The sequence below is a fragment of the Tiliqua scincoides genome, chromosome 3, assembly GCF_035046505.1.
Source record: "Tiliqua scincoides isolate rTilSci1 chromosome 3, rTilSci1.hap2, whole genome shotgun sequence".
In the NCBI taxonomy this organism is placed as follows: Eukaryota; Metazoa; Chordata; class Lepidosauria; order Squamata; family Scincidae; genus Tiliqua; species Tiliqua scincoides.
This window is the reverse complement of record NC_089823.1, coordinates 71277673-71301995: the sequence shown is the minus strand read 5'-3', so window position 1 is coordinate 71301995 and position 24323 is coordinate 71277673. Positions and strand designations below refer to the sequence as shown.

The 24323-nt window shown below is 41.8% G+C and overlaps 1 protein-coding gene and 1 pseudogene across 4 annotated transcripts in view; one reads left to right on the top strand and one right to left on the bottom strand.

Annotated features, from left to right (window-relative positions):
* DMD (dystrophin) overlaps positions 1 to 24323 on the bottom strand; it is a 1248719-nt gene that overhangs the window by 1179543 nt on the left and 44853 nt on the right. The window lies entirely within an intron of this gene.
* Positions 11556 to 11677, top strand: LOC136647194 (5S ribosomal RNA; annotated as a pseudogene).

Here is a 24323-nt window from a genome sequence, read left to right as displayed (position 1 = left end):
TAGAGTCAACGGGGCTTCATCCCAGGGATGCATGGACAGGAGTGCAGCCTGCGAGTGGCTCATCTCCCTGTCTATTCAGAAGTCAGCCCCAGTAGAGTCAACGGGGCTCACTCCCTGGGGAGCATATATACACTGCTTATATAGTTTGTACTACCCTCTTGTAGGTCACAGTTATATAATACACTTCCCTCTTCTAGGTCCCACTAAAAATCAGGTCCAGACCCACAGTTGGAGAACAACTGTTTTAAATTGTGCACAGGTGAACTGCTTGTGAAAGATACTGTCATTCTTTACTGTCATTTACTTCTGTACTTCTGTAAATGCCTTTCCACACAATACTACCTCTGAACAAGACCACTTAATACTACTTAACGCTGTTCACAAAGGTGCTCCTGAACAAACAAGCTAAGAGTTCAAAACTCCATAAAATAAAAGGCATACTAACAGTGATTACTTCCCAACCATGAAATATGCTTTGGTGCTACATATACAGTATGTTACACATACAGTATGTTACACATACAGTATACAAACATATACAGAATACCATCTGGTGCAGGGGTCTCCAAACCCCTTTCAAGTTTCCAAGTGAAGGAAATGGGGCAGAGAGAGTGTGAGTGAGTGACCGGGGGATGCTGAGTGGGGAGCTTGAAGGCTGTAATCCTGTGCACACTTTCCTGGGAGCAAGCACAATGGGACTTACTTCTGAGGAGACACACACAGGATTGTGCTCTAAGCTTGGGAGGAGGGCAGAGCAGCTGCACTCAATTGCTTGCTTTTGCCTTGGCTCCATGGGGTCAGGGCTGCTTGTGGGGTCATCAGGGTGTTCAGTGGGACTTACTTCTGAGGAGACATGCACAGGATTGTGCCCTGAGCTTGGGAGGAGGACAGAGCAGCTGCACTCAATTGCTTGCTTTTGCCTTGGCTCCGTGGGGTCAGGTTCGTTTACCCACCCTCCCCTACACGGGCAGGCGGCTGGCCCTGCGACTCGGGTGGCAGGGAACGTGTGGCGGCAGCTGCTGCGGTGCGGGCTCTTTGGGCAGGAGCTGCTCCGCCAGCCATTCATGCCCTCTCCTATGGGGCGCAGCCGCAGGAGGTGAGGGAGCTGCGCCTGTGCGCTCGGGCTGGTGAGCAGCGGCAGCTTCACGGAAGGGGCGTGCCCCTCCCCCCACGGCTTGGCCCCGCAGGGAGCCACAGGAGAAGGCTGAAAGAACCGCTTGCGGCTCCAGAATGGCAGGTTGCCGACCCCAGGGTTAGGGGGATGGCGGCCAGAAATAGGGCCTTCTCAGTGGTGGCGCCTGTATTGTGGAATTCCCTCCCCTTAGAGCTACAAATGGCTCCTTCTTTATTAACCTTCTAGTGAGGCCTGAAGACGTTTTTATTTTAGCAAGCCTTTGATGCCTGATGGTTGTTTTTAGCAATTGTTTTTACTGCTGATTTTATTGCTGCTAGCTGTTTTTTTATCTATTTTATTGTTTTTATGTATTTTATGACTTTTAAATGTTATCAGCCACCTTGGGTGCCCTCTGGGGAGAAAGGTGGATTACAAATCAAATCAATCAATCAATAAGCAGGTTTACCACTCCATTCACTAGGAATGTACATTCACTAGGAAGTTAATTATTATCTATTTTATAAATCATAATTTATTCATAGAAATAAATATTTCTACACTATTTTTCAACCACTACAGAAAGTTGTTCACCATTCAGTTTGTGTTGCATAAATAAATGCTTCAGCTTAAGCCATTCCTACCCAACATTGCACATACACAACAAGGACCAAATGTGTACACCTGTGGGCTGGGTAAAAATGGGTTAATTACAGACCTCCAGAACCTAACCTGGAATTAAGTAGTACTTAAGTTTATACATAGTATACCCAAAGTGAAGAATAATGTATAAAAAGGCAGAATAATGTATAAAAGTATAATGCAGTATAATGTTTAAAAACCTTAGAAGCCAACAGAAGTCCTTGGTTTTTTACATAAGCAGTATTTATCACACTATATTGAAATTCAAATTACTTTTTCTCCCTTTGGTCCTAACCATTCAGTATTGACAAGGAAAAGAGAAATAAGACTCTTGTCCAAATAATCTCAAAATGGCCAACCCACACTAATTGACCTTCACATTTAAGTTCATTACCTCTAAATCTAATCAACTCCTAGGACATCTGAGTACTTAACTCTGCCAAGATTAAAGGCTCTTAGTTCATGGCTATTTTTGAATTAACAGTTGAGGTAGGAAAAGACACTTCTTCATTCTAAATGATTTAGTGAATGTTATCACTTCCAAACAGAATATCTTTATTCACACCCTCTGATTTATTTCATTTTGAAATCAATCTGCAGAATGAGCCATTGACTGGCTTTTCTCTCTTCATTCTTTTGTGTGTGTGTGTGTGTGTGTGTGTGTGTGTGTGTGTGTGTGTTTAAAGCAAAGCTGGATCTTTGCCTTCTCCTTTTACAGAATGCATGCTTAGAGATTATTAAGTAGTAAATGATCCTACGCATGAGACTTTAACGCAATGGAAATCACTTTGTTTCTAGAACAGGGTCCTGCTTTGGTTGAATGTATACATTCTGAACAAGTGTTTGTAGCACTGGGCTCTCATATTTTAAATACACTTGTATTTGAAATAAGCAAACATAATTTTAAAACCACAATTTGTTTGAAACAAATCATTGCTACAGTCACACTTGTGTATAGATCTGGTCAACCCATCTCTATAAATGTACTGGAAGGCCAGAAATGACGCAGATATGAGCATCCTTCTCTAAAGAAAGACTAAAGTGTTTGGGGCTCCTTAAATCAGCAAACAGGTTACTAAGTGTGAGTATGACTCAACTGTATAAAATCATGAATAGAAGGGAGAAAGTTTTTCTTTCCCTTTCAAAATTCTAAAATTATGAAGCAATTAGCCAGAACAAAGTACTTTTTCCATACAGTGCATAATCAACTTATGGAATTTGCTGCTACAGGATATAGCAATGGCTGCTAGCTCTGATGACTTTAAAAAAAAAATCAGACAAATTCATAGATGAGGAGATCTATGAATAGCATGGCTATTAGTCATGATGAGTATGAGGAACATCAATGTTTCCAAAGCACTACATCTCTGAATACTAGTTAGTAGGGAGTAGCAACAGGAGATGGCTTTTAAACCTTGCTTGGGACTGATGGACCCCTCATCTGATCCAGCAGACCAGCATATATGTGCGCCTATGACTTATGGAACTAGGAAATGTAATTTGTTTGCCATTTATAATTTGTGTTTTTGAAAAAAACTGAAATGGAGAACTGTTTGACAATCAAATATTTTCATTGTTCTCTTATGAGACATAAATTATTAAATATAGACACTCCACCACAAATGTTTCATAAACCTCCTTTCAAGTCTTCATATTCCTAAAACGTTGACATTATGTGTCCCCATAAAGAGCAGAAATAAATGAACCATTTGGATTTCAGACAACTCATAACAAGTTTGATTACTCTTACAGCCCAATCAGGTGCTCACTGAGAAACAGCTGTATCCCTCAACCCCATGTCCTCTATGCTGCTTAGTGCCTTCTCCTACATTCTTTGTGACTGCAGTAGGCAGATTTAAAAATACACAAATCTGCCACCATCACATCTACATAATGATACAGAAATCCCATTGTAGATGCCTTAATTAAGAGCTTGCTGAGTTTACTAAAGTAGCATCTGATTTGTAAAACAAAATTATTTCAATCTAAAAGAAGACAAACTCTTTTAAGCATTACGAGCTGACGCACAGAACTAAGAAACTATTATTACAGATTGCCTACCATTATGCCCATTATTACTACAGCCGTGCTTCTGTAGGTGGAAATGCGTTAGATATGCATGAATGTGCTGGTCTCATGGGGGGGGGGGAGCGACAGCAACCCTGATCCCTAAAATTAAAACTTCACAACCAGCTATCTTTGCATGTGTTCCAAGCTGGTGCTGCTTTGTTCTCATGAGGCTTTTGGAGACAGTGAGGCAACTTGAATTTGTATCCCCAGAAAGAATTATGATGTTGGAACACTCAAGGGGTTAGCTGCTCCAAACTGGCAGGATTTGCTACACTTCCTAATAGATGCTCCACTTAGCGCCTAATGGCACGATCCTATGACAGTGCAGTGACTGCACTGCACCAGCCTAGGCTGTTGCAAATGTGCCACAAAGCACATTGCAACAGTTGACCTCTTAGGAGCACCAGTGGGAAGACCTCAACCACCCTGCTGGTGCCAAATCCAGAGGAAATGTGTGCCAGAGCAGGTAAGAGCTGCTTTGAGCATTGCAGGGGCAAGGAAAGGGTAGAGAAGGAAAGGGAGGGATTGTAATGGGGTGGGGAAGAGTGGACACGGGGTAGATCAGGTCCAGGACAGGGGTGGGTTCATTGACACTGGTCAGATGACGGGATTGTCTATATTACATTTGAATTTGTGTGAAATCTATGGTTAAGATCTGAATGTGTTAAGATCGGTATGTTACTAGCTTATTTCAGCCTGGAAAGATGCCAATTCATTCAGGAGCTAATGTTGCTTACCTGCCAAACAGGCCATATCAAAGTGCTTCTTAACTAACAAACGTAATTAAGAATCATGAATATTACAAGATGCATTAAAATTATATTTGCTAATAGACACTATATCAAGACAAGAAGACAAGCAACTGTCAGCAGCTGATTTAAGGACTCCATCACAGAATGTAATAGGATTAACCTCTTGTCCTATATATTGAAAGCATGCTTCAGTAAAAGACTACGGACAGATTGAATCGTGCTAATGCTCATCCATTAAAAAGTGGTGTCAATCCAGTAGCCAAAGAAAAACCACAGGAAGAAAAAGAAAACAGCAAAAGCCGTAAACAACCTCTTCCCATGTTACATGTAATTGCCTATAATCTCTTGGCAATAGCTGCATATTGGCAGCGTTAATTTTAAAACAATCCATTTCTGTATTTTCACCTTTACACTCAGGGGGAATGCCATAAAGATGAAGAATATGGAGCCAACCAGGGAAAAAATCCCCACATTCTGTGATAATAGAAAAGAATACTTGAAAGTAGAACTAAAGCATAGTACTGAAAACTTATTAGATTATCTGGATGATCATTGAACCAGTGGTTCTCAAAATGGTGGGTCATGACCCACCAGCCTGAGAATCCCTGCCCTTTTCCCTTCAAGGAGAAGGCTGAGGGCTTTCCCTCTTAGGATCGTGCCACTGCGGGGGAAGGAGAGCTATTTTTTATGTTTATTACTTGCTGTCGGAGTCCAGAGGGTATAGGGAGCCCTGCAGAGCCCACAGCTTATAGAATGTTAAAAAAAGATCAGAACCCACTTCCTGTTTAGCGATCACAACGGGAAATTGGGTTTTTAACATTCTACAAGCTGCGGGTAGCCCTGCAGAGAGTTTCACTGGGCTCCCCGCATGCTCTCGACCCTGGCAGCAAGTAAGTAACATTCAAAACATTCCACTTCCCCTGCAGCGATGCAATCCTGGGGACTGTGATGCTGATTTCTACCTTGCCCCACAAAAACTTACATAAGAACAGCCCCACTGGATCAGGCCATAGGCCCATCTAGTCTGGCTTCCTGTATCTCACAGCAGCCCACCAAATGCTCCAGGGAGCACACCAGATAACACTTTATCCTTCCCATGCATAATTTTGTACGTCTCAATCATGTCCTCCCTCAGGTGTCTCCTTTCTAGACTGAAGAGGCCGAAATGCCATAGCCTTTCCTTATAAGGAAGGTGCCCCAGCCCAGTAATCATCTTAGTCGCTCTCTTTTGCACCTTTTCCATTTCCACTATGTCCTTTTTGAGATGTGGCAACCAGAACTGGACCCAATGCTCCAGGTGTGGCCTTACCATCGATTTGTACAACGGCATTATAATATTAGCCGTTTTGTTCTCAATACCTCTTCTAATGATCCCAAGCATAGGATTGGCCTTCTTTACTGCCATCGCACATTGGGTCCACACTTTCATCAACCTGTCCACCACCACCCCAAGATCTCTCTCCTGATCTGTCACAGACAGCTCAGAACCCATCAGCCTATATGTGAAGTTTTGATCTTTTGCCCCAATGTGCGTGACTTTACACTTACTTACATTGAAAAGCATCTGCCATTTTGCTGCCCATTCTGCCAGTTTGGAGAGATCCTTCTGGAGCTCCTCACAATCACATCTGGTCTTCACCACTCAGAAAAGTTTGGTGTCGTCTGCAAACTTTGCCACCTTACTGCTCAACCCTGTCTCCAGGTCATTTATGAAGAGGTTGAAAAACACCGGTCCCAGAACAGATCCTTGGGGCACACCGCTTTTCACCTCTCTCCATTGTGAAAATTGCCCATTGATATCCACTCTCTGCTTCCTGGTCTTCAACCAGGTCTCAATCCAGGAGAGGACCTGCCCTTTAATTCTCTGACTGTGGAGTATTTTCAGTAGCCTTTGGTGAGGGACAGTGTCAAACACCTTCTGAAAGTCCAGATATATAATGTCTACGGGTTCTCCCGCATCCACATGCCTGTTGATCTTTTCAAAGAATTCTAAAAGGTTTGTGAGGCAAGACTTACCCTTACAGAAGCCATACTGATTCTCCCTCTATGTGTTTTGAGATTCTGTCTTTGATGAGGCATTCCACCATCTTACCCGGTATAGATGTTAGGCTGACCAGCCTATAGTTTCCCGGGTTCTCCTCTCTTTCCCTTTTTAAAGATTGGTATGACATTTGCTATCCTCCAATCCTCTGGCACCGTGGCCATTTTGAGGGACAAGTTGCATATTTTAGTCAAGAGATCAGCAACTTCATTCTTCAATTCCTTAATAACTCTTGGGTGGATGCCATCAGGGCCCGGTGACTTATTGATCTTTAATTTATCAATGAGGTCTGAAACATCTTCTCTTTCAACCTCTATCTGACTTAATTCCTTGGTCAGGAGGGACTGTTTGGACAGCAGTATTTGCCCCAGGTCTTCTGCCGTGAGGACAGATGCAAAGAATTCATTTAATTTCTCTGCCATCTCTAAGTCTCCTTTTATCTCCCCTTTCCCTCCCTCACCATCCAGAGGTCCAACTGCTTCTCTGGTGGGTTTCCTGCTTCTAACATACTTGAAGAAGCTTTTATTATTCCCCTTAATGTTGCTGGCCATGCATTCCTCATAGTCTCGCTTGGCCTCCCGTATCACCTTCTTACATTTCTTTTGCCACAGTTTATGTTCCTTTATATTCTCTTCATTAGGGCAAGACTTCCATTTATGGAAGAAAGCTTCCTTGCCCTTTGCGGCCTCTCTAACTTGGCTGGTTAGCCATGTGGGCACCCTCCTGGACTTCCTTTGCGGTATGCACTTCCACTGGGCCTCTATTACTGTTGTTTTAAGCAGCCTCCATGCACTCTGGAGAGACTGAACTATTTTTACCTTCCCTTTCAACCTCCTTCTAACCAGCCTGCTCATTTGAGGGAAGACCGCTCGTCGGAAGTTTTTTGTGAGAGATTTGCCCAGTATTCTTCCCCCAACGTGCATGTCGAAACGGATCACAGCATGATCACTGTTCCCCAACGGCTCAGTAATATTTACATCTCTAACCAGGTCCTGAGTACCGCACAATATTAAATCCAGAGTCACTTGCCCTCTGGTGGGCTCCATGACTAGCTGCTCTAAGGCACAGTTATTTAACATGTCAAGAAATCCAGTTTCCTTTTCATGACCAGAAGACAAATTGACCCAGTCTATATGAGGATAATTGAAGACCCCCATGACTACAACCCTGTCCCTCCTTGTCACCTCCCTGATCTGTTTCCTCATTTCAAGGTCCCCTTCTGGTTTCTAGTCTGGAAGACGATAGTACACCCCCATTATTTCATCGCTCCTCAGACCTGATCATTTAAACCACAGAGATTCTATGGTGGAGTCGGACCCGCCTTCAATCTCTACTTTGCTGGATTCTATCTTTTCCTTAACGTAAACGTTCACCCCACCTCCAACACGCCCCTCCCTGTCCCTGCTGTAGAGTTTATACCCCGGGATTGTGGTATCCCACTGATTTTCCGCATTCCACCAGGTTTCCGTTATGCCCACTATGTATTACCCTAGTTCTTAAACTCCCAGAGTGAGAACCAGTGCATTAAATGATGAAATAGACTCTAAGAATAAGATTACATTTCCGACACTAATGGATATGCACACCATTCCAGTATGAAAATCTGGTTTCATGTGCCATTTTGTTATAATAGCTGTGTCACTAGGTCTTAAGGGCACATGAAAGCATAATGATGTGATATTAATGAGGTTCTGCTGATTTAAATACATAGCACTAAATTTCCTTTTGGAGATGGAGTAACTAGTCAAGGGGAAAAAAAGCAAACACTGAAATGGCCACTTGAGATAAGATTAGTTCCCACATTAATAAAAATGCATGCCATTTCAGTATGAAAAGCAGTTTCATACACTAGTTTGTCAAACCTTATAGCTGCATCTCTAGAACCTAAGTACAAATGCAAGCAAAAGGAGATGTTATTAATGGGGTTGTGCTTACTTACATATTTCAAAGACAGCATTTCAGAGAATAAATTAGACATTTTTTAAAATCATACATTACTTTTGCATAGGATTATATTATACAAGAGTCGCAGAATAAACCTCTGAGTCCAGTTGATATATGTCTATTCTTCTTGTTGGTTTCCTGTGGTGTAAAATAAAGTAGCCTGGCACTGAAGCCAAAGCCACAGAGGACTTTCAGCTTTCCTCTGACTTAACTCAGTGCAATTCAGAGAAATCCCCTTCAGTTAACTTGTCAAGGAAGCTTTAAAGGATTTACCAATAACATTTCAAAGGAAAGGAAAATACTAGCCTTGCTTAACAACCCATCCTATTCCTGATCACACTATAGCATGCAGCCCCAACTATGGAGCACACACTGCATGCTATAGTGGTGGTGGGGAAATCAGACAGCCAGCAAGACATATTTTTTACTTACATCCTGATAGGCCACCTAATCATCTATGGTCTCCTTGGACCCACACCAGCTATTTTGCTGGCATAAATCTGAGGAAGGGGGAAGGAAGGGTTATAAAAATGAGGGTTAGGATCCAGCATGCAACTTTCCCACAGAGATCCACCTCTCCAGTCTACCCTCCTCCCTCCCTGCCCCAAACCACCCACAGTCTCTTCCACCACAGTCTTACCTGGGCTTGCAGAACATCTGGGTGAGTCTGGCATGTACATAGCACATGAGGGGTCCTGTTGGCCATTTCTACCAGTGCTTCTGTCACACACAATCACAGCACATCTTTTGCAAAGCTGCAACAGAGCCTACGGCACTGGATTGCAATATCCGCTGCCGTAGGCTCTTGATACAATTGGGCTGTTAATTTCATAATGCCTGTCATACAACAGACTTATACAGTCATTTCATTACCTCTGTGCCAACACTCTCCTTGGATACCTAGATAAATACAATTGCATATTCATTCTGTACCATGATTTACGTCACTTAGGGCCAAATCCTATCCAATTTTCCAGCACTGGTAGTGCTGTGCCATCGAGGCAGACTCTGCATCCTGCAGTAGGGGAGCAGTCACGGAGGTGTCCTCCATGTAAGGGAACATTTGTTCCCTTTCCTCAGGCCTGTGTTGCAGCTGCATCGGCACTGGAAAGTTGGATAGGATTGGGCCCTTATAAATCTTGATAGAAGGGTGGTCACCTAAGAGTCTTTAACCTTTCTTAGACTGTGTGCAGGTAATAACTGTGAGCCGGATCCTATGCCTTACTCAGAAGTAAGTCCCATTATAGTCAATGGAGCTTACTCCCAGGAAAGTATGGATAGGACTGCAGCCTATATCTGCAAACTAGTGGTTTTCAGTCTGGGAAATTCTGGGAAAACCTACAGTTCCTTGGATGCTACTCATGAATTCCTCAGTGAGAAGATCAGTAATAGCAGACAAGCCTTGAAGGTCACCTTACCCACCATCAATCTTTCCCTGCAACACAGAGATTCCAAGTCCTAAATAAAAATATGCAGTAACATTCAAAAATAAACTAACAGACCAATCCTAACCAACTTTCCAGCTCCAATGCAACTGCAATGCAGCCCCAAAGGAAAGGACCTATCATTTCCTAACTTTGAAAAGGCATCCATGACTGCCTCCCCCACAGGATGCAGAGCTACCACCTTCCTGTTGTCATGGCTGCATCAGCAAAGTTAGTTAGGATTGGGCCGTGAGATGTGAATGTTCTCTCTCTAGCAGTGTATCATGCTAGTGCAACGTCTGTTCGATGTTCCATTTATTGAGTATTTAGCCTAGTTCAGCCAGAATGTGACACAGAAAAGCAAACCTTCAGCCATCAACTGGAAACAGAACCAGACAATGACTCAGTGTTCTATAGGTAATTAATAATGCACTGCAGTTTTAGCAACAAGAGCCATCCTGTCAGGGGCTATGTTCAAAACAATAGAAAATAAGTCATTTTCAGATGAAGCTAAAGAAAGAATGCTTTCAAATTCAAAGGTCACAAAAGCAGATAGACTGTTTATGTTGACAGCCCAAGAATTAGCATATCACTGCAAGTGAGACTTCAGCAACAATTACACAGAGTAAGAAACTGCTGATATTCCACTCTAAGTCTAACAGTGCAATCCTAACTTGCGCTGGAACAGGCAGGCCGACGGGCCTGCACTGTATCCTGCACAGGTTTGGGGCTGCCTGCAGGCCGGGCAAGGGCAAGGGCAAATACTTCCCCTTACCACAGGTAACACTACAGCAGCCCCCAAGGGGCTACTCTGATCCATGCCACCTATGTCGGTGGTGCAAATCCGAGCAACCTGGGGCTGGCCCAAGCTGCCCAGGAACAGGACTAGGATCCACCATAAGTGCTGGATTCTGGTCCCACCCCCTGCTCCCTGCCCACACTCCCACCTGCGCTCCCACCCACGCCCATCCCGAAACACCAGACAGGAAGAGAAGTGAAGGTGTTTATAGGAATGGTAGTTTGTATGAGGGCTGCTGCTTTGGAGGTGCAGTACTATACTCCTCATAAAGCCATAAGCACCTTCATCTCCCTTACTGTCTAGTGAAGAATGTAAAACGGCTCCTTTTCTTCTTTTTGGCTTTTTTTGCTGTGTCAGAACCATTCCTTGTAAGTTGTTTCCAAAGAATTTCACACACCAGTTTTAAAAACCCCCTCCCAACTTATCCAACAGTAATAGAAAACTCCATGATTGTTAGGCTCAAAATCTGCCCTCAACTTATCTGTGAGATTGACTTATACTCAAGTGACTGTGGTGATAATGATGATTTGCTCAAGGCCATTTGGAGCCCAATGCTAACTAGGATTGGTCCAGTGCATGGAGAACTTTATGACAACGGAACAGCTGCTGTCTTAAAATGTATGTTAATGACACTTGCACCACTGCTGGCCATTTTGTGAGCATTGCACTACAGCCTCACTACTAGACCCTGCTGGCCCCGCCAGTGCTGTTAAGCCCGTGGTGGGGATGGAGAGTGGGTAGAGGGGGAGGGGGAGGGGAAGAACAGGGTACTGTCTGGGATGGGACTGTTACCCTGCAGATGCCCGATCTCATCTGATCTCGGAAGCTAAGCAGGGTCAGGCCTGGTTAGTACTTGGATGGGAGACCGCCTGGAAATACCGGGTGCTGTAGGCTTATACCATAGTCTTTCGAGACTGAAGGTTGCCAACAAACTGGGATGGGACAGACAGGTGACACAGTGACTTGCACCAATATCCTCATACCTTTTTCCTTCTTTCCCTCTCCCTTACTCACCTTGGGCCTGCTCCAGCAAAGTGGCTAACACAGATCCAAGATGACCCATTGGGCTTACCCCCAGAAAAGGGAACGAATGCTCCCTTACCTGGAGGAATCCTCTGTGACTCCATCAGGCAGGATATGAAGTGCACTCTGGTGACACCGGCGTCAGCAGGGGGATTTAGGTAGTTAGAGGGGTTGTCAGTTCATGAAGAGTTGTCACTGCATTCACCTGCCTTTTCTTGTCATCATCCCCCAAATCAAACCTCACCCCCCAAAATCATCCCCCAAATCAAACCTCATAGTCATATGGAAAACAATCTGGAAGTTATTTACATCAGATTGTTTCAGCTCAAACAATTTGCAAATAACCCTATTCAGTAACAATAAACCTGCAGCATAATTGAAAGTGCATCGACACTCCCACCTCTGAGATTTTCTTTTAATAAGATTCTCGCAAGGCTGTGTGGGGATGGCCACATTATAATCTGATCACAGTATTCATGAGTTATGAATGTCCCCACAATTACCATAAAGACAGATTGTTTCCTTCCCATAAAATTTTATTTCATATAACTTAACAAATTAGGCTAGTATGCAACTCAGAAGATACTACTTGCTTACTAAAAGCAACTTAATAAACCAAGACTAGCTTAATGAAAAGGAAATAAAAACCCACATTTAATGTAATACACCAACTTTTTCATTAAAACTAGATTCTCAATATTTTAATTAAAAGCACTAATCTGTGATATTTAAACAATTGTTTTCAGGTTTAGTGTCATGAAACCCTATTTAAAAGAAAATGCATTGTGGAAGTTCTCTCTATATTTCTCTTTCAGTACCAAGGGACTACTCTTTTCCCTGAAACTTGTCATAGTGATAAGCCTCATAATATACCCACACCCTGATTTTTACCCAACTTTGTGTTTTTATTAATAGACTGAATCCAGACCTTGCACAAGACAACTTTCATCTTTCTCCTACCTGCAACAATCACCTGCACCTTCCAAATACTCCTAGAAGCTCAGGAAACTTCTGGAAGAGGGGTGGGATGGGGATAGGGCAGTGATTCTCAAACTGTGAGCTGGTGGAAACCAGCCAGGGGAGCTGCAGAAACCTCATGAAATACACACCGCACTATACAATGTATAGGATTGTAGCCATAATGGGGAGCCATGGCCAATGGCCCAGTAGGTCAAGGGAGTTGCCAATCAAAAAAGTTTAGGAACCACTGCCTTAGGGCTTTGCAGCATACTCACAGGGACACCAAGGGATGTCCCCAGTGGCCCCTCCTACATGTTCTCCCCGGCACGGCCATCTTGGATCTTGCGAGATTTCATGAGATCCATGGTGGTGGCTCCAGCCTGAACCAGGAAGAAGAGCATTTGAGGGCATTGTGACTCAGGTAAGTTTGGGGACCACTGGTGTAGGGGATGAAGAAATTGCCAAAATTGTGTCAAGGCACTTTCCAGGACTGCTGCTGTGCTCATGGAAGGTGCCACCAGACATCTGTTGGCAATTCCTCTTGCTGAAGCTCTGGCACACCATCCTACCTCATTCCTGAGGACTTCCCAGTTTTCAAGAGCAGTAGTTCATGGGAGTAGGGGGCTGATTTGGGGAAAAGACTGAGTGTATGAAAGTTCTCATATGTAAACTTCATTCTGTGTACATAAGGTCTGGACTCCACTGCCTGCATGTTCTGCTATTAGAAAAATCTAACATTAAAAAATAAAAAGTAAAAAAGTGGAGAGGATGCAAATATGATAAATGGCATCCCCATTTTATGAACAATGGATTACTTTACACATTCTATTTTTACAGAATTTGAACATTGAACACCAACCACAGAGCTACAGCCTGGAATTGCTAGCTCAGACTTCTTGCTGTAAATGTTGTTGTCTTTTTTTGAGGCCACCAGATGTTAGCTAAGCTGATCAACCCTAACTTGTTTCACTTCAGTACTCCTTGATTTGAGTAGGGATCTGTGGCACGGGACAACTTTTTCAGTCCAACACTTCTCCCTATTGTAATGTCACACCATGAGCAGGTTAAAGAGGGCTAGTACATGGAGTGGAAGCATATAAATGCCTGGAGGATTTTACAAGAGGTTGAGATCAAGAGGCTGAACTAGATAATCTCTGGGTCACCTTCAGGATCTCTATACACTGAATCAATCCATCCCATTATGTTTTCAGAGCCTTTTTGTTTTGTGTGTTGACGAATGTGAAACAAATATTCCTGACCTTATATAGGAGATATTTTTATTCCAGGAATGAAAGTGTTATCCCTTAACAGCTGGTGTAACATAGTACTATTATAATGCAATTAGGCTGAGTAGGAAGCAGCTGCTAGTAACAAAAATTAAAAGATGTAGACTTCATACTGCTTCAGTAACAGGTTTATTCGAAGGGCTTTAGAGCTGAGCTGTGTGACATCCTTTCAGTAAAGAAAAGCTTACAGGTAAAAACTTGGGAGATGTTATTAAGCACACAAGAGTACACTGAAAGCAGTAAGGCCAGTGATATAATGGCAGCTTTTGAATTCATGATGTCCCCCTGCAACCACATTTCCAAGAGCCAAGCCACACCCCCTGATTGCACACAATAAAAAAAACTATGGGGAAGGGAGAGTAAAGTGGACATAAATCAACACATGCAGATATGATATGCATTCATATTTCACCATTTCACCAATCCTATAGCTATTTATTTTCATGGGATTAAGTCCCACCCAATTCAGCAAAATGTACTTCTCAGTAACCATGAATTGGATTAAAAGTTATACATGCTTTTCAACAACAACAAGTAAAGGACAAGCGAATCAATGGCAAACTACCATTGGAAAAGACACTATAATGGCAGGTATGGAGCAGTTACTCACACTCAAGCGAGCAATACCCCAATACAGGAGGTACCTATAATATAAATGTATATTTTTCTCTGCTGAGCAAAAAACAGGTGGCGGAGGATGGAACCTAGACAAGGAGAGAGATCAACCTCCCCCAGCATCACCAATCTGATTTGGGGACTCCTGTGACTGCCTTAATTTCACTCACTTATTAAGTTTTGTCTGTCCCTGTCTTAACCCTTGCCGTCCCCCAAGCCTGCTCCCCAGGCCCACTGATATCTCCCATTCTGTTTCCAACACTGGCCAATCAGATGCTTCTAGGACAGTGGTTCTCACACATTTAGCACCGGAACCCACTTCGCAGAATGAGAATCTGTCAGGACCCACTGGAAGTGATGTCATGACTGGGAGTGACATCATCAAGCAGGAAAAATTTTAACAATCCTACCCACACTTACCAGGAGTAAGTCCCATTTAGTGTCATTGTTAAAAACATATACAGAATAGACTGTTAAAAGTACAGGTCTGTAACCTTTCCCTAAATGCAGTCACATACCATGGTAGCATCAAGTCTAATATATTAAAAATAAAATATTGAAATGAATGGGGACCCTCCTGAAATTGGTTCGCGACCCACAGTTTGAGAAACATTGTTCTAGGATGAAAAAGGATATATATATATTACTTGCTACCTTCTTTCTCCACCTTCTGCATACAAAGGTGTAGCTTCTCCCCCTACTGTTGGAATATCTGTTTCTGGGAACTCAAAGAGAGGGAGGAGGATGAAAAAGAAATGGAGAAGGAGAATCCATTGGATTGAATGGAGAAGGATTCTCCATTTCTAGAGAGAGAGAGAGAGTTGTGCACAGAGACAAAGGAAGTGGGAAGTGGAATGGGGGAAAAAATGATGGCATTATGAATAAGTTGTAGCAAAATACCTTGATGGCTTCTTAAAAGTAGCCTGACAGCAAAGTTAGTTGCTGACTGAGGATATAGAACGCAGTAGAATATAACAGCACTACAATTTACAGAACAGCAATTCAAAAGGTTCTCTAAACTTTTAGGGCAAGTGCACATGCAAAAATCCCATAAATCAGTCTCAGACCTTAATTTATAGTTATAGCGCTTGCTACATTTGCTGGTCAACAGACTATTAGACCATTCAGCATCCAATTACTACTCCCTAATTCCTCCTGGTTGTGTATAGTCAATAATGATCAATGAATTCTCAACTCTCTGGCAAGAAATATGTGCAGGTTTCCATACATACATTGAAAGCAGGTTGATCCAGGAAGAATTCATTGAACTTTAATCGTTGCACAGTGACTCAACAGATCCACCATTTGCATGATATATATTTTGATTATTTTCCATTCTCTGCTTGTATTTCAGTGCTATTGAAAATGTAGATAACGATAAGCCAGTAAAACAAATACTTACATTTTAGCTCTCATTTGCAGATGGCTTCCATTCTACCATACACATACACTAAAAATTAAAGCTATGAAAACGTGATTACATATATTATTTTAAGCAACTAAGGAGGAGTGAGACTGTGTCTATTAGACACAAATGAAAGCCTTTTCACAGAGAGAAATAATAATTTTAAGTAACCTGCCATGCAGTAAACAGCATGATCTATGCATGTTTACTCAGATGTCAGTCCCACTGTGTTACATGCAAGAAAGTTACATGCATGATAGGATTTCAGGCAAACAGGTATTCTATATACCACAGTGTTGGTTTTGGATAAAAGAAGTCCACTCAGCTATCCATTCTCAGCTATGGAACCCACTGTGCTCTTGGAAGAAGATGAAATCCTAACACTGCAGTTAGGAGCATGAATCTTCTGTTAGCAATTGCATTTTTGAACTTTTGTGTAACTTTTAACATAACTCCTAAAAAAGGATCCATATTACACAAATTTCTTCTGCTTTAAAAAAAACAAAACCCTACAGGGTTAATCCAGGCCTTTTTAAAATTCCTGCTTCAAATGATTGTAAGGCATGACCTTGACTCAGAGACTCTAAGTACTGTTGCTATTCTTGCAGTTCACTCCTATGGGCCTGCGGAGTAACGAAAAACTCATGTTCCAGCAGCGCAGCACAATTTGCACTGTTGCAAAATACACTGTGCCCCAGACCACAGCCTGGCCACCACAAACAGGGCAATCAGGCAATATGTGACCCCCCCCCCCAGCACTGTTAAGTTGGCACAGGAGTAGGGGTGGGCAGAATGGGGAAGGGATGGAGGTGTGTTAAGGATGGAAGGAGGTGGTTATTGGTAGCAGCAGCTCCACTGAAATCCCATATCTCTTCCTGGCCTTGATCTACCTAACCAGGTGCATTTGGACTTGCAGCAGCAAAATTGCTGGTGCAGTCCAAGCAGCCCCATCAAGGCAGCTGAGGCTTACCCTGAGGGTCTACCCTTAAGAAGACTTCTGTGGCTGCCCCCTCTGCAGGATGCAGTGTACACTCCAGTAGTGCAGTTGCATTGGTGGGGATGGTGGTTAGATAGAACTGGGCTGTTGTAGTTTTTGCAGAACCCTTGGGGCTAGAAAACAGAAGCCTCTTGCAGTTTCAATTGAATCTTAGGCAAGACAAGAGCCAGGGGCAGCCCAATCATAGCTGGATGATAAGGGCTGCATCAGCAGCAGATAGTGGGGTCATGAAAGGGCAGCAGATTCAGGATTTCCAGGTCTGCTTGCCTCCACTTTCCACCTGCTAAAAGTGAGCACAAAGTAGGTCATGGGCCTCCATGCACAGTGTCTTCAAATACAAAGTGCAGGACTTCTGGTTTGACTAACAAATACTTCTTCTTCATGGACTCTTTAAATAAAACTGGAAGTCAAGTGCTTCCATAATTAAAGAAACTGTGTGAAGTGAATAGTAAGGGCTTTTTAAAAATATTGTGCAGAGGCAGCAATGGTGGATCTGAGGCAGCATTGGCAGATTTTCTGGGTCATGCTCTCCTTCCATGCTCTCTCCATTGGCAGAGAAAAGGGTCTTCAGAGGCTGACCAAGAGCCCTATTTCTTCTTTTTCCCTTCCAGTAGGAAACCAGTGCTGTAAAATTTGTCTTGAGTGAGCCATCACAACACCATTTCCATTCTCTCCTTTTTCTATATAAATGTAAATAAAGTTCACTTACAAGTGCATAAGTAGGGATATCTGACATAAACCCCCAAATGTGATATCTGATGTGGCCCGTCTCACCCTACTTCAGGCAAGCACCAGTCCTGACATGCAGACTTCACCAGGCACATGTTTGTTGCCTGACTGAATGGCTATGCAAAAATGGGAATTGTTCCAAGATTTGATTGACTACGGCTGCAATCCTAACTCACTTTCCAGCACTGACATAAGGGCAATGCAACTCCGAGATAAGGGAACAAACATTGCCCTACCTTGAGGAGGCCTCCATGAATGCCCCCGAATTGCAGGATGCAGCACACGCCCCATTGGCACAGCTATGCCAGTGCTGGAAAGTTGGTTAGGATTGTGCCCTGTATGAAACTCACAAGCCTTCAAAATCTGTATCACTTTCGAAACCTGTATCACTCATTTCCTGATATCACAAAACACAGAGAACAAACCTGTATCTAATTTCTCTAAGATACATTGATTTGCATAGCCTTCTATAATAGATTAATAATGTAATCATAAGTTTTACTAGTATCAGATGGTTCCAGATTCAGTCCATACGTCTTAAGTGAGCAGCCACTAGACATTGTCTGAAACCAGATGGTAGCAAATTGATACTTTAAAGTGGCATTTCATAAGTGTAGTAAGGTTTTTATGGTTATTATATCCCAAGATGGAGGCTAAACTCAGAATAGCTATGCTATTTAACTTCACCACAGCAAGTGGGCTTTTAAAATATAATGGTCCTGAGTAGAACACTACATTTGACATTCATGATCTGTTCATTTCACTGCAATACTTGCACTTCCAGTTTATTTTTATTCAAATACTTTAGTTTAAAAAGCAGTGTCTCTTTTAAGGAGTAAGAGCTACTATAGGGATAAGAGCAGGTTAAGTTCCAACTGCGTATGTAGGTCTCAGAGAGAACTGTGCAGGAAAGTTCATTCTTTGGATCCCAGTCAGTTTCTTTTTTACAAGGCGAGATATTCGGATAAAATCAAATAGCAAACTTGTATTCAGCTGAGCATCAAGAGTCACATTATTAGCCATGTTCATTGGTCCTTTGATATTTGAAAGACTAGCAAAGTTAATCGTAGTATGAACTTTTGTAAGCTAGATAATACTTTATTAGCTTTAAGGAAAATGTCTTTAAAGAAAAATCACAGGAATCAGATGCACAAAAATCCAGGAGTTTATGGATTGAGAGCATGGAGAAAGAAATTTAAGAAAAAAAATACATGTTAGTAAGAATATAGATAATTGCCATACAACATTATAAAAATAAGTTTCATATGTTACAGATGTGTTAAAGAAATACAGTATTCTCAATCAAAGAGAGGAAAAAGCTAAGCGCTGTTTTCATACCTCACTGAAAGACAATTGTTTAGTCTTCAGAAAATGAAACTCTTATACGTAGGGTGTTGTATTGTAAATTGTTCTTCCATGACTGGAAAACTTTTCCATTCTCGCAAGAGGGGACAGGTGGTTTTCACAAATCCCTCCCCTTCTGCTGTCCACACACCTATGAAAAATTGGCATCTGAGGAAGGGGGGTCTTTCAGACATGGTCAATATTGTAGTATGGGGTGCTGCAGATGATAAGGGAGAACTGGTGAAAATCACCTGCTTCTTTCACAAACACAAATGCCTTCTGAAGTGAAAAGTTTTTTTCAGGATTTTTGACCACATTCAGCAAGTTTAAGTTGTCCTCCTAATGTTTCACCCTCACACGTATAGGGCATTATCAAAGGACTAAAAATACTTGAGAAGTTAAAAATTGATCTACTGGTAAAAAAAAATTAAAACTCAAATACCCCAGCTAAAAGTTAAAACACCACAATCCAGGCAAGTAGTTATAGTGAGAATGTTCCAGATCCCAGGAGGTTCCCACCAAACAGCTCATTACCTTTCTCATGTCTCTAATTATATACTTAACCACCTGTTTAATCTGCCTGCTTACACCCTCTTCCCTATTAAAGGTACCTGATACTTCTTTCTGATCTCCATTAAAACCTGTTTTTGCCCAATCCACAGGTGTACACATTTGGTCCCTGTTGAATATAAGCAATGTTGGGCACAAATGGCTTAAATCTTAAAATGTTGGTATTTTTTTGGAATTGCAAACAAATGCCTTCTGTTTGCAGAAGTTAAAATACAACCCAGGATACAACTACAAGCTAGCAAAAGTTTGTCATAGTGAAGGCAACAATCCTATTTCTCTAGCAGTAAGTCTCACTGAGCATAGTAGAATTTACCTCTACATAAAAATGCTTGTTGTACAAATATGCCGTTGTACAAATCGATGGTAAGGCCACACCTGGAGTATTGTGTCCAGTTCTGGTCACCACATCTCAAAAAGGACATAGAAATGGAAAAAGTGCAAAAGAGAGTGACTAAGATGATTACTGGGCTGGGGCACCTTCCTTATGAGGAAAACCTACGGCATTTGGGCCTCTTCAGTCTAGAAAAGAGATGCCTGAGGGGGGACATGATTGAGACATTCAAAATTATGCATGGGAAGGATAAAGTGGATAGAGAGATGCTCTTTACACTCTCACATAACACCAGAACCAAGGAACAGCCACTAAAATTGAGTGTTGGGAAAGTTAGGACAGACAAAAGAAAGTATTTATTTACTCAGTGTGTGGTTGGTCTGTGGAACTCCTTGCCACAGGATGTGGTGATGGCATCTGCCCTGGATGCCTTTAAAAGGGGATTGGACAAGTTTCTGGAGGAAAAATCCATTATGGGTTACAAGCCATGATGTGTATGTGCAACCTCCTGATTTTAGAAATGGGCTATGTCAGAATGCGAGATGCAAGGGAGGGCACCAGGATGCAGGTCTCTTGTTATCTTGTGTGCTCCCTGGGGCATTTGGTGGGCTGCTGTGAGATACAGGAAGCTGGACTAGATGGGCCTATGGCCTGATCCAGTGGGGCTGTTCTTATGTTCTTATGATTGAATTACTATAAATGTCAATTTGAGTGGGGGAATGGAATTAGATTCTTAACTTTTGCTAAATTGTGCACTCAGTGTTTTCTGTTCAAAACAAAACAACTGGACAGGCCTACAAAGATATGTACATAGAGCAATATACTGAATTATTATAGAATCTTGTATTATGGAATCTTGAATATTGTATACCCTGCTATGAAATCAAATACCTCTCTATATCAAAATCCAAATCATATCTGGATATAGCATTTTGAACATAACTTTAATACTTTAAAGATTGCTTGTTAGTCTTTAGATTCATGAGTCACAATAAATGCTTCTGAACCGCTAGTAGCTAATCACCACAGGCATAAAAGGTTTTTAACCCAGTGACCCAGTTTTCTTACTACTGTACGGCAATGCTTTATATGAGGGTAAGGCTGCAATCCTAACCACACTTTCCTGAGAGTAAGCTCTATTGAACAAAATAGGACTTACTTCTGAGCAGACCTGGTTAGGCTTGTGCCGTAAGTGACTTAGGGCCCAATCCTATCCAATTTTCCAGTGCCAATGCTGCTGTAGCAATGGGGTATGCACTGCATCCTCTGATGGGGAGGCATTCATAGAGGCCTCCTTAAGGTATGGGAACATTTGTTCCCTTGCCTCAGGGCTACATTATGGTTGCACCGGTGCTGGAAAGTTGGATAGGATTGGGCTCTTACCTGAGAATAAGTCACTTTGGATTAAATAGAACTTACTATTATTTAATAGCATGGGTAAATAGGTACAGAATCAGGCTGTGATTATCCCTTTAAGAATCACTGTTCCATTGTAAACAAAACATTTTTAAAAAACTTTATTGTATTTTGTGCAATGGAAAAAAAACATACATAAATGTGATTGTTATCAATTTACTAGTTACCCCCAAAAAAGATATATCAGCAGTCTAAAATATTAAATAATGTATCTACAAGCTACACACAGTTTTAATTGCTTTGTTGAGGAATGGCCTCTAGATAGTTTCAAATTCGTCCAAACACAACTGCTGTCTATACACCGCTCAAAAACCGATAGGCGCAGAAAATCATCCATCCATTGAATATAAGTAGGTGGGCTACTCTGCTTCCAATTAAGTACTATGAATCTTTTTGCCATCTTGAGGGCACAGAGAGTCCCTTTTCGTTGACCAGTTGTTAATCTCCAAATCTCACATAAATAGTTTAGAATTATGTATCTTGAAACCCATGTGTATCATACTTTTTACATGACAATGAATATTTATAAACAAAAATTGCCAGCTTTGTCCTTTCAGAGGACTGGATAAGTATATCTAAAAGTACGGGGCCTGTGAGGCTGCTAATGCTGAAGGACCAAATCTAGAAACTAATGGGTGCTGCAGTTGTAAGTATTGTATGCTAAACATATACAACATATTATTCATGTTAACTGCATCTATGTAAACACAATTATTCTGCTGCAAATCTTGTAAAGCACCTCCTGGGTTACGTTCAGTAATTTATTCGGCATTACTATTTTCATACTCACATTTTCCATAATCAAACTAGATACCAATATCAAAGTTATGCAGTGCAACTACCCAAAAAATACAAGTATTGTACCCTTGCTCAAACGGCGAAATCTTGTTTTCAACTTCTGTTCCTTTTTATTCCAAGTTCTTAAAAATGCTACCTTTTAAGGTCAGAGTACAGCAGTAATACAAACATATCTGAAGCAGAGGCAAACTGATCCAAATGGCTATCTATCCAGGGAATGGCATCGTTAAAACGTTCACACATTTTAATGTTTGTCATGTTTATCTACATGGGGCTTTTTACTTACCAGATGAGTCACCAGACATTTCAAATACTGTGGTTTCTTGCTACTTCCATGAGAAAGCTTTTTAAGTTTCCCAGTTGGTTCTTCTCTAACACAGTGAAAGTAATTCCTGCACATATACTCGTGCAATTTTGAGACAGAAAATAGCACAATCCTTTTAGTTGTCTACAGGAACATTATTTCCACTGGTACTGTTGCAAAACGCACTGTTAGTCTGGTATTTCTGTGGCTGTTCCCTTTCCAAGGTAATGGTTTCTTCCAACACAGTGTCAATCTACCTGATTATGTTCTTTTCTAATCTGTAATCTTCGTTTTCTCTGCAACCGTTGAACCTCCTGCTCATATGTGAGTTTTGCAAGCAGGCAGCAGCAACAAGCCAGCAGTGCTATGCAAGGACAAGAATAGCTGGGGGAAAAGTCTGGGTGCACTTGAATTGTCTCTCCTTAATTTAAACATTATAATATACTGGTTATATGAGGTTATGTGCTTTACAAAGACCTACCTGTTTTGCTCAGCTTGTTGAAACTAAGTCTTTCAGAAATCTTATTCAGTGGCTCAAGCTGAAATCCTATTGGTTCTTACCTGGGAGCAAGTTCCACTATTTCTGAGTAGATATGCATAGGATTGCAAAATCAGTATTATCCTTAAAATACTGCAAAAACTAATGTGAAATTTAAAACCAGTTTGCCTAGATTTTTCCCTTTTCAAAATATCTACTTATGACACTCATATTTTTCTGTCTCATCGGTGAGGCAAACATTTTATGTTCTATATTCTTCTAGAGCAACAGAACAACTTCCAGAAAAATTGAGTAAAAAGGAGCCTAGATTTAGGGTGCAATCCTAACCAACTTTCCAGCACTGGCATAGCTGTGTCAGTAGGGCATGTGCTGCACTCTGCAATTGGGGGGCAGTCATGGAGGCCTCCTCAAGGTATAGCAATATTTGTTCCCTTACCTCGAAGTTGCATTACCCTAATGTCAGTGCTGGAAAGTAGGTTAGGATTGCACCCTTAGTTGGATTAGTTTATTCTGGGATGACTTTCCAGTGTAAAAAAAAAAGTTCCTAAACCATACCAATATGGTGAGAATTAATTTTACTGTAAGTCCTCAGAGTTCCACATACATTGGCCACTGAAACTGCTTCAATATTAGGCCTGCAGAGCCTCAGGGCTTGTTCTAAAATGTCAGTGAAATCCTCCTTTTTAGGGGCTCTAGTGAAATAAAAAACAAACCTTGGATAAGGGACTCCCTCTACCCCAATGGTTCCCAAATGTTTTAGTATCGGGATTTACCTAAAAAGATGTTTCACTTTATCAACTGTTCATGCCTCTGTGGCTAAGATGGTGATTGGCCAGCAGTGGTCCCCCCAAGTTGCAAGTCATTTAATCCTTGATGCACATAGCCTAATCTACTCTGTCAGTTTCGTGAGCCACCAAAATTTGAGTCGTGACCACTTTCCCTGACCCATCTGCTGCTGTTGGAAAAGTTTTATTTGCCCAGGTATACTGTAACATGTGAAAACAGATGTGTAACAGTAACTTGGCTGGACAATGTACATGGATACAGTGGCATCGCTAGGCGGGGTGTAGGGGGTGCGAACCGCACTGAGTGATGCGCAAAGGGGGGTGACGCGCAAAGGGGGTGACATCACTAATGATCAAAATCGTGGTTTCTAGGAATAATACCATCATGTTATATACCATTCATGTGTAATTTACAGCAGAATGCAATAAAAAAAACCAGAGTGAAATATCTCCATTTTATCAAAAGTTATGACCAAAA